Raw genomic sequence first — 8,273 nt, 5'->3', positions numbered from 1 at the left:
CCTATATTGACAAAACTATTGCACAATCAATTTATCCAATATCTTTTCCTTCAAACCTATTGAAAACAATCGACCAACTTAAGAAATTATGGACATCTCAAGTGAAAACTAACCAAGTGACCTCTACACCAACTAAAACATCAAGATCCATGAATTGGAGGGGAGATGAGGAAAATAATATTATGACTTTGTCAAATGACCTTCTAGCAACTTGTGTTGGGTTTCATGACCATATCATACAAACCAGTGAGAATACAACTATTGTACAACACATTGACATTACCACTATGTAAGATGCATTGCACAAATTCTACATGGCATGTGAAAAATTGGAGTTATTTTGTGAGCTCTTTTGGAGTTAGCCAATTGAGAAATACAACTAATATTACAACATGAGAAATACATCTAACCTTAAGTCTGCATTCCATGGCCATAAACTTACATAGACATGATCTTATGCTTTCAATAATTAATTCTTAATAATCATTCTAATGCATTGCCCATGTTGTATTATTGGCATAAGCTAATTCCTTCAAGAGACCACATGTCTTTTGGATATTGAGAAACTAATTTTACATAATGGTAATTTCAATGTGTTGTACATAAATTGCATTTTCATTAGTTTGTATGGAATGGCCGTGAGTCTTGGCATAGGTTGCTTGAAGGTTGTTTGACAAAGTCATAGATTTATTTTCCTCAATTCCCCTCCAATTCATGAATGTTGAGATTTTAATCAGTGAAGATGTCACGTGGTTTAATTCATCACTAAAGATAACTATACTTTTTTGAAGTGGTTAATTATTTTCCACAACCTAAAGGGAAAAGATAGTGGATCTCTGTAATAATTTTTCAATATATATTTCATCAAAATAAAATTAGTCAGATAAGTTTTGTCATTTTGAAATAATTTTTAAAACTAAAAACCTAGAAAATATTTAAGCGTTGATACTCTAGGATGTAAAATACAAGATTAGATTACACTTAACCCATAGTGACGATACTTGGTAGTTTGAAACATATAGAATCTAATTTATGATAAGCAATTAATATACTCTTATTTTCAAACATGCATAATATGAAACGTAATTTTCAAAAATCTAAAAGCAAACATTTTGTCAAATAGTTGTAAAAAGAACTAAACAATGCATAGAAGGGAAATCCTGAGAGAAAAAGCTAATAATTGGTTGAAAGTGGAAGTAATATTGTAGTCGACACCATAGCAATTGTATTTCTATTGAAGACAACTTTAAAATCAATTATACACTATGGAGATATAATTTTAAAAAAAGGAACAAACAGAAACTCTGATGTTTATTTGAAATTTAGTAGAATAAATTCTTACCAACAAACATTACTTTCATTATTTCTTAGCAAAAATTATGCAATGTCTCTCCATATAATAACAACTAAATCTTTTCTCGTGTGATTATTCACTCTATTTGGTTTGATGCATTTAATCTTATTGAATTGAAAAAACTATTGGCAATAGGCTGTGAAGCATAAAGTCAAAAAACTTATCAAGAAACATACAAACGATAGGATCTTTCACATCATCGACTTTCCAATAGCATATATTGAACTAACATGAAGAAGATGAAATTTGTTTTCTAATGGCTCCCCGAGGCTAACACAAATATAAAAATATAAAAACATTTAAAATAACATATAAAATATATATTTAGAATAATACAAATTTCATTAGTTTCAACATTCTATAATAAGCAAAGAGAATTATGATCACCAAGAATGACAAGAATATTGCTAGCTTTCTATCTAATACTTTTTACTATTACAAGAATTTTTATAATCATTTTCTGACAACATCAATACAGAGGAGAGAGGGTACAACAAGAAAGTGTCCTAATTGAGTAGAATAAATATCTATCAAGGGAAGATACACTTTTGATAAAATCTTTTAGCTTACGGAAGTACATTTTATTTTTCAAAGATCTTCAAAAATACTTTTCTCTGATCATAAATTTTTAGTAGAATCAATGTCTATCAAGGGAAGATACACTTTTGACAAAACCTTTTAGCTTAATGGAAGCTTTTACTTTTCAAAGATCTTCAACAATACTTTTCTCTGATCATAAATTTAGAGGAGAGTGGACAAAACACTTAGGGCCCATTTGGTAGTAGGGATTGGATGCAAATAGGAAAATCCTACTACTAGAATTTGAAAATTCAGTGTTTGGTTGCAAAACCAAAAAATAGAATTAAATTTAGTAATTCTAATTTTAGCCCAAAATGGGCATGGCACACTTCCCACTTAAAAAGGTGGAATAGGAATAACCTATTCCTATTCCATTTTTTATAACTAAATTTAATATGTGGTTAGGTCCACCCATATGAGCTTAATGTTTGGTGGGATGAGAAGTTGTGTTTGAGGTTGTCTATATTCTTTTTGGTCTTGTCTATGAAGTGCATGTTTATGTGCATGCCCCCATCGAAGATGAGGCAAAAGTCTCGGGCCTTTTTTGCCATGGAAGTAGAATATTATTTCATCCCTGCCTATGAACCGTGGGTTCTTATACACTACTCTTGGCCTTCTACAAGCTACAAGGAAAGTTTATTAGGACCATGTACTAGTTGCAACCACTGCACCTATAGGGTATTCTAAACCTTCACCATTTATAACCAAGTGATCCAATTTCGTTCTTGCCTGGACACACAAAAAATGACATCTTCCATTCACATTTAATTTTTCAATGAATGATCACCATATATGATCAACTTTCTTTGACAAAAATTCTTTAGAATCTTGTCAAGCATTGATTGCAAAACAATAGCATCAATATCATTTGAATATTTTGGGTTTCTAAAATGAATTGTAGGTGTTCTAATCTCTTCAGTGGGCTCAACATTTTGAACATCGACATAATTTTGGGTAAATTCTGTACTTTCAACTGAAGATGGTGTGCCTTGGCAATAAGATGCAAAAGATGGAGTATCACCTACTTGGTATGTTGATGGTGTGCCTTCAACATGACATGATGGAGTGCATACAGCTCCAAAAGTAGAACATGGTGTTCCTTCAACATGAGATGATGTGATTCCAATATTGGATGATGGTGTACCTTCACAATTCGATTATCTTGTTGAGTGTAAGAGTCTCATTTCTTCTCTTTGTCTTTCCAATTCAAAATCTTTGTTTCTTTCTCTTGGTGATTCATGTTCCTCTTCCAAAGAAATTTTTTCATTAATGGATTGCAATTTTTTTTGTTCACATAATACTCTCATTTTGTTCCTTTTAATAGCCAAATCTCTCTCCTCCTCTTCTATTGTTTGATTTTTTGCTTCCTTCCTTGGGATGATCATGATTTATACATGTCAAATCATTCAAACTTATGAATTACAATGATTTCTAAATATGAAATCAATCAAATATACAAATTACAGTGACTTCTAAACATCAAATCGATCAAACATACAAATTACAATGATTTCTATGAATACAATATATTACAACTTGTCAAATTAGAATAAAATTTGTCTCTATAGTCACATTGTACATTTAAAAAGGACTGCACTAACCTCAAGTATGTTGCAATGTTGATTAACACTTGAAATAATGTAGAAAATGATTGACTTTGGTACTTTGTGACCTCCAACACCACGAAAATAATATTTTTGTCATAAAAATAGAACCAGATAGATAGTAAAATAGAGAATGTGCACCTTTCTCAACAATCAGATTCCTATTTTACTGTTTTGTGTGTTTTGACATAGCACATATGCACTATATAAATACAAATTTTTCTCCCTTCCCTTGTGTGTGTGTGCGCATGCGTGCATCCATCCTATGCTCTATCTTTTTCTATCAGTCTCACACACACACACACACTTCCCCCCTTCCTATCCACTCTCTCTTCCTATCTCCATGGAGTATCCAATTTCTCTCTCTCTCCTAGATCTTATGCACTCTCTCTTCCTCTCTCTATCCTATCCAAGTCCTCTCTACCTCTCCTCGTTCTCTCTCGCTCTCTTTGATATTCATTTTCTACCTCTCTCTTCAAATATAGATGTTACATAAGGATTCTATTGCAATCACCACACTGTGGGATAATGAACCAAAAAAAATCTAAAACAGAGAATAGAAGAGTATATGGATCTAGAAAGGTTACACAAGGATACTACAGTGGTCTAGATAGCTTGGGATCACAAGCAACTAAACAATGTTCACAAAACAAACAATAGTATGCAATGTGACAAAACGGGTACATGAAACTGGGTGGCAAATGAGATATTGTCATAGTATAATTATTTTTGCTAAGGAATTTAATTAACTAAGCTATAAAAAATAGCAAGCTATAAGGACACCAGTGTTCTGTGATGTTAGTGTTCTTAGAAGCCTTCAACAGGGATATCGGCTTGTGCAGTTGCAAAGATAATGACAAGAATACACACTACTCTTCGGAAATTTTTCCACACCAGATTTCTTCCTTCTAAACCCATTTTATCGAGTTCTATGAGTTTCCAGTTCTTGTTCATTTCATTATATGTATACAATAGTGTACAATAACTAAAACATTGAATTTGTTTCTAAGCACAAATATGATTGCTTGCCTAAAGCATATATGAAGGAAATTGCACTGAAACTAACTAAAATATTTCACCTGCAAGTTTAAAAGATTTATTATAGCGAACTAGGTATGGAATATCCATGTTAATTATCAATTAGTTAAGGACTCTGATAAATTAAAAATGCAAGAGAACATAACGGAGTGAGCTAGGAACCTCCGGAGCCAAAAGTCCCAAAATGCAGATAATAATGAAATAACAATTTCTCTGTAGGCATTGACCTACAGAGGCCTGTCAGAAAAATAGTTGTCATACTGGTTTTATATGATGATTTAGGGAAGGGTCATACTAGTTTTATATGATTCCTTGGTGATCATACGGATTAGATTAATTTCAAAATGAATAAAATCATAGTATGTGAGTGATTTGAGAATGCAAGATTTATCTAATTAGTCCTAACTGGAATTGTGTTAATTAGGATTTACTTAGGAGGCATTAATACCACTGGACTAAACAGTTACACACTAGAGAGTGTGCTCATGATTAAAATAGTAGGTTGAACGCATACATCATGCCAAGGAGAAAATTATAAAGCGATAGATTAGGAGTTGTCAAGGTTATTTTCCTGCTGACTACACAAATAATTGTGGATTAGTGGTAGGATTGTGGTAGCAAGGGTAAATGACTATTTCAGCCCTTGCTACCGTCACCTAGAAACTTTAATTTCTGTGATCTACTAGAAAATTACTTCGCCAAATAGTTCTGTTTAGTTTGTATACAATTTCTTCTGTTTCCTTTGATATCTATTATCCTTTAATTTAGATCTCTTCTACCTAAAATCATGCATTTCAATAATGGAATCCTAAAATCAGATGGATTCTTTTGTTTTCAACTTTTCAGTTCAAATTTCTGTAAAGTTTCAGTTACAAATTTCAGTTTGGATCCTAACGTTATATTCGTCTGCCTCTTCTATCTTATGCTTATTTTTTTCCAATTGTGTTCATATTTTATGCTAATTAGCTCAGAATTAAATGTGCTCCAGGTGGTTTGTAAATCTTGTAAAGAAGACTTTATTGTTCAAACTTCAATCGTCTTCCAGATTTCCACCAAATTAATTAGATGGCATATGAAATATTTTACGAAGGTTAACACATTTAGCCTTGAAAACACTTGGTTGCCTCACAGGAAAGAGCTAACTTATGTGGTTCAGGCAACAACCTAAAATAATATTATCTATGCCTTACTGTGATAGTGAACTGGTTCTACAGTTACACTTATAAATGAGCTGAATCTCAATATATGTCAATCGTTTCTGAACAAAAGACAAACTTATCAAAAATTAAAACCTAAAGTTTTATTTCATATATGGAGATTTCTATCAGTTGAGACGATTTTTGTCAAGAACTCTTAGGATGGGTAGCTTACAGTCCAGAGCAACTGGCCATGCTCTTAGGAGCGGATCTGAAGGTAGGAAAATAGCCAATGTCTATGCCGGCATCAAATTGATATTTTATTGTTTTTAAAAATTAAATTAATTTTTAAAAATAAAACTGTATCTTAAATTAAAATTTATTTAAAATTTGTTGTTTTGATGCCTGCATAGACATGGCCAAGAAAATTCCTCCAAAACTAATAATGCAACATGCAGGCCTAGCCCCTGAATTCAGAATAAAATTTTAAAGACACGGAAACCTGACCAAGATATTTTTTCCTGATATTCAAAAAGTTGTAGGAAAAAAGATTCTAAGCGAAGCGAGAACATTACAAGCATTAGAGGCGTGGGAAATATCTGCTAGGAGCCTAGTATAGACACGATATTCTTTCATTCATCTCTCCTATGATAACATTACCGAGAAATAAGAAAGAAACTAGTTTCCCTTGTTATCAGTTTTGACACTATTATTTATTGTCTTGACTAAGAAATGTAAATAGCATAATAATCAAATATAATCTCATCACAGTAGACAATATCATTTCACATACAAGTTTGGAAGAATCAGAATACCAATTAAGCTTGCAAGAGTTATCAGCTAACTCTCAAAGATATTAAGAATGTACACCATTAGAACTGCAGCTAGCCAGTAGTGCTGAATTTTTTGTGACTTAATAGGGTTCATTTGATAAGATGGAAGTGCTGAAAGATAATTTAGGAGAGTATATTTAGTCACATAATCATTTCAAATACATACATCAATTCAATTTGAGAGAACAAAATTTGTGATATTGCTATTTATATGTGTAGTATTTGAGTCAAATTCATTGATCCATATTTCATGAGTAATGATTCAACATGAATCCATCTCTCATGAGAATAAAATGGAACACTTAGCACTCATTGGATCTAGGTGATGCTCACAGCGACTTCCCCAAAGGTCACCCATCCCAGTACTACAGCTTGAGCGCACTTAACTACATAGTTTCCTCTATCGTTAAATTAAACGCACTCTGCTTCAACTCCAATTGCAAAACCTTCACCAAGTGTTGTGCCTTGTGAACCATTCATCAGAAAGCTCCTTAAGCTCATTAATTGATAAGTAGGAGATAATTTCCACAGCAAGTTACACAATTAAAATCTGATAGCAATATCACAATTTGACTTGCTGTGAAAATTATCTCCTACTTATCAGAACAAAAATGATTTAGTAACTATAAAATCCTACACCAATTCAAATTGAACCCTGAAGTAAATGAATATGTCTGTGTGCAGTATTTATAAGTGGCAGTTGAAAGCAGGAGAAGATACATCCGTAGTTTTTTAAGGAAAGATCGAATAAAATAGACCAATATGCCAGAAAAAAACACAGCAAGCTGATTTTTCTGTCCCCATGAACAAGAATTTAGAAAAGATAGAAAACAGATCAATGAGTTATTTTAGCCCAAACCTGGAATTTGATGGCCATATTGGCCGTTTTATGATGGGCCAAACAATTATAAAGCCATCACACATTCAATATTTTAGTTAAAGCGTAAACCGTCATTAGAAAGTCATTTAACAGGTAAGAGTGACCGTCAAATGTACATCACAGCAAAAATAAAACAAAGCAATCCATTTCTTTGAGGGATGAGTAGGGCAACAATAAAACAAAAAAGAACACAAGAATCCTGAGATTTCATGGGTGGTTTTTGGCCCGATTAGTAGAAAAAACACAGCATTCAAGATTTTTTTATTTTAATTATCAGAACAAGAATATAATAGAGATATCAAGATGGTTTTAGTATAGATTCATATTTGTTATTGTCTTTTCCGATAATAAAAAGAATAGAAGAATGAGTTTTTTTTTTTGACCCCATGACTACATCAGAGCAAAAATAAAATGGAAATAAAAGAGAGGAATCGATTTCAGCCTAAAAAAGAATAGAATAATGAGTTTTTTTTCACCCAATGACTACATCAGAGCAAAAATAAAATAGAAATAAAACACAGGAATCGATTTCAGTGTAAAGCAGATGGGAAAAAAGGTCCTACCGAGATTTGAACTCGGGTTACTGGATTCAGAGTCCAATGTCCTCACCACTAGACCATAGGACCGCTGATGCTTAACGTGTGCAATATTTTAATAAGAAACAGAAGAAAACTGAACCGTTTTACGTTACTTCCAAAGTCCTGGAACAGTACCAATATATTCTGATTAATTCAATCGTTATCAATAGAATTTTCTGATTTTCCATGTGTTCAATTCTATTGTCATCTTCAACCAAGAAAACGTATCAAATTTGAAGTATTTACTATTCGGGAGATTTTAGTGTGTTGT

General features: G+C 32.4%; 1 non-coding gene across 1 annotated transcript; it reads right to left on the bottom strand.

Annotated features, from left to right (window-relative positions):
- Nucleotides 1-7,978: 7,978 nt before the first annotated feature.
- Nucleotides 7,979-8,050, bottom strand: TRNAQ-CUG (transfer RNA glutamine (anticodon CUG)). Its single transcript has one exon. It is a non-coding gene; the product is annotated as a tRNA-Gln (tRNA).
- Between the last annotated feature and the right edge of the window lie 223 nt (nt 8,051-8,273).

This window comes from Cupressus sempervirens, chromosome 3 (assembly GCF_028749045.1).
Source record: "Cupressus sempervirens isolate cs-2001-9-10 chromosome 3, ASM2874904v1, whole genome shotgun sequence".
Taxonomy (NCBI): Eukaryota; Viridiplantae; Streptophyta; class Pinopsida; order Cupressales; family Cupressaceae; genus Cupressus; species Cupressus sempervirens.
Note: the sequence above shows the minus strand (reverse complement) of the source record. Positions and strands in the feature narration are given on the sequence as shown.